A 3,509-nucleotide genomic window follows, 5' to 3' on the forward strand; every position below is an offset into this window, starting at 1 on the left:
TGTGATTGGATGTGTGATGATCAAAACAACTCTTGACATCCCGCATCAAAATGGCGCCGTTGCCGGGGACGGTGTTAGCTTGATTTAGATTTCCTTATATTGTTATTAGTTATGTCTTTCTTTGCCTTGGGGAAGTAAAACTCCTCAAGGTTTGTTCCAATTGTTTTCAAGTTGTTTGATATTTTGCATGTCTAGAAGGTCACAAGGTGATTTGTTACCTTTTGATCGTGAAATTGAGAGAACTTTGACAACCAATAGAAGACTTGCTAGGAGGAATTTGAGAGGTATTAGTGAGGTTGTAGATATTCAACCAACTATTGAGTTCATCAACCCTTTTGCAAGAGAAGGTGAGGAGAACCCAACACAAAATCAACCACAAAATCAACCCACAATGCCTAAGTTTTCATCACATTCCGTACCCACTGAGGAGAACCTACCCAATGGTACTCCCACACCACAACATCTAACCGGAAATTTCATTGCCAAATCCGCCTTTATCCAATTAGTCGAAAGAAGCCAATTTGGGGGGATGCCTAGTGAAGAGCCTCATTCTCATATGGAGGCTTTTTGTGACTATTGTGATGCGATTTCACAAACCGGTGTAACTCAAGACCAAATTCGATGGGTCTTATTTCCTTTTTCTCTAATTGGCACCGCCAAACAATGGTTGAAAAGCCTTGATAAGGCTACTCTTGGAATAGATTCTTGGAAGAAGTTGGCTCTAGCTTTCTACAAAAAATTCTACCCACCGGAAAATACTAACATGCTAAGAGCTCAAATTACGGGTTTTAAGCAAAGGGATGAAGAATCTTTGTATGAAGCTTGGGAGCGGTTCAAGGGAATTTGCCGCTCATGTCCTCATCATGGACTTAGCGAATGGTTCTTGATACAACAATTTTGGAATGGTCTTTATGAAGATTCAAGAAATATCCTTAATATGGGATCGAATGGGATGTTCACCGAGGTTGATGACAACCAAACTTGAAGAAAAATTGAAGAGATGGCAATCCATAACTCACAATATAGTAGGCCTCGCAAGGCTACTAGAGGAGGAAAGCACGAAGTGGATGCCGTTACTCAATTAGGTGCTCAACTTAGCTCCCATATCGATACTATCAACTTGAAGTTCGAGAAAGCAATGGCTAGACTTGAAGAAGTCTCAAAATCACCAAAGCATCATGTTAATGCCATGACAACATCTTCATCAATCCCAAGTGGGATATGTGAGAATTGTGGAACTTTGGGACATGACCAAAGTGAATGTAGGGGAACAAATGAACAAGTGAATGCTTTCCAAGCATACAAGAGTGGTACCCCTTATTCCAACTATTACAATGAAAACACCAAATTCCATCCAAATCTCTCATACAAAAGCCAAAATGTTCAAAACCCTCAAACAACATACACCCCACCTCCCATGAAAAACCAAAATCAAAGACCCTTTTACAACCAAAACCAAGGTTACCAAAATCAAAATCCATACAATCACCAAAATGACCAAGGTTTTGATGTTCAAAAAGCGGTCCTCCAAATGCAAAAGAATCAACAAGAATTTTTCACTCAAATGCAAAAAGATAGTCAAGCAAAGGAAATCACCATCAACAACATCCTAGCTCACACCAAAATGTTGGAAACCCAATTGACTCAACTAGCATCTTCAAGCTCACAAAGACAAAAGGGGCAATTACCACCTCAAAGTAATCCCCCAAGACATGAAACGGTTAGTGCCATTCACTTGAGAAGTGGTACAAGGTATGAAGCACCGAAGAAGCAAGTTGAGGATGAAGTTGTGGAAGCTAGTGATAAGGAAGAAATTGTGCAAAACTCCAAGGATGGAGAATCATCAAAAGAAGAGATTTCAAAGAAAAATGAAGACAAGGTTAAGGAGAAGGAGCCCATTGTGATTAGACTTCCTTTTCCAAGTCGTCAAGCCAAGCCCAAATTTGATGACCAACTTGGAAAGTTTATGGAAATTGTGAAGAATTTGGAAGTCTCGATTCCTTTCACGGAATTAATCAATCACGTGCCGGCCTATGCGAAATACATGAAAGACATCCTCACAAAGAAGAAGTCGATCCAGAAACTTGAGACTATCGCCTTCACTAAGGTGAGTAGTGCAATACTTCAAGGGAGTTCACCTCCAAAACTAAAGGATCCGGGAAGCTTCTCAATACCGTGTACCATTGGCGACACCACGATCAACAAAGCCTTATGTGATCTAGGGGCTAGTGTGAGTGTTATTCCGTACTCGGTGAGTAAAAGGTTGGGGATGGGAGAACTTAAATGCACCAATATCACACTCCAAATGGCCGATAGATCGACGAAGACACCATTAGGGATATGGGAAGATGTTCCCGTACGAATTGGGAAGTTTCCATCCCGGTGGACTTTGTCATTGTTGATATAGAAGAAGATTCCAACATTCCAATCATTCTAGGAAGACCTTTCTTACACACCGCGGGTGCGGTGATTGATGTGAAACATGGAGAGCTCACTCTAGAAGTGGGAGATGAGAGTATAACTTTTCATCTTGACAAGACTATGAGAGCTCCTCGTTTGCATGAACCGTGTTTCATGATTGATCATTATAGCCGGAAGGATGATAGGAAGAAGTCGGAACTCCAATGGAAGAAGAAAATTGAAGATGCTCCATTCAAAGAGCAAGTGAATTGTGACAAGGAGAGCTTGCAAAGCTCATCAAAATCAAGCAAAGAAGAAGAGGATGGCCTCATTGGCCAAGACAAGAAATTGGGAGAATTGTCTCCATCAAATCAAGAGATTTTCAATGATCAACTTAATGAAGTTTGTGGTCTTTGGGACGACGAATTTGAAGGGATTTTTAATCCCTACATTGGCAATGCTATTGATCAAGACCGATAACAAGGGCCAAGGTCTATTGAAGAACTTTATCACGATAATGAACAAGCTTTTGATTATTTCTTCAAGGTGTTGAGCAACATCAACAACACCTTGGACATGCCCCCTTGACATCTCATCAAGAATGAGAGTTTGGTGGAGTCCTCCCTAAACCACCATTTATAAATATTTCTAACTCCCTAACTCGCATTTCAATTCTTGTATTGCATTTTTGTTATTTTTGGATTTTTATACTTTGATCAAGATAATTGTCATGTTTGAGAGAAGTGAAGGAGGGACTAATGATTTCAATTGATGTGTAGTGCTTTAGTTTAGTGTGGGGATGGCAATTGCCTAGGCTATCCATGTCTTAGTAGTGCCCCCACAATGAAGAACACGAGATATGAAGAAGAATGGAAGAATGACAAGGGATATGCATAGTACACGGATGGAACTGAATCCGGGTACAAAGGGGTCGAATCCGAGCGGATTCAGGAGAATCCGCCCGTCTTCAGACAATCCGGGCATATTGGGTAGAAGACGCCCGTCCTGAAATGAGCTGATTTTTTGAAATTTTTGACTGTAAGCGAATCCGAGCGTCTTCACTGAAAGACGCCCGTCTTCAAAAATCCGCCCGTCTTGAAAGGAAGACG

General features: G+C 41.0%; 1 non-coding gene across 1 annotated transcript; it reads right to left on the reverse strand.

Moving 5' to 3' along the window:
* Positions 1-763: 763 nt before the first annotated feature.
* Positions 764-870, reverse strand: LOC141658262 (small nucleolar RNA R71). The gene has a single exon (XR_012549156.1). It is a non-coding gene; the product is annotated as a small nucleolar RNA R71 (small nucleolar RNA).
* Positions 871-3,509: the final 2,639 nt, after the last annotated feature.

Source organism: Silene latifolia, chromosome 5 (assembly GCF_048544455.1).
Source record: "Silene latifolia isolate original U9 population chromosome 5, ASM4854445v1, whole genome shotgun sequence".
NCBI classification, from domain to species: Eukaryota; Viridiplantae; Streptophyta; class Magnoliopsida; order Caryophyllales; family Caryophyllaceae; genus Silene; species Silene latifolia.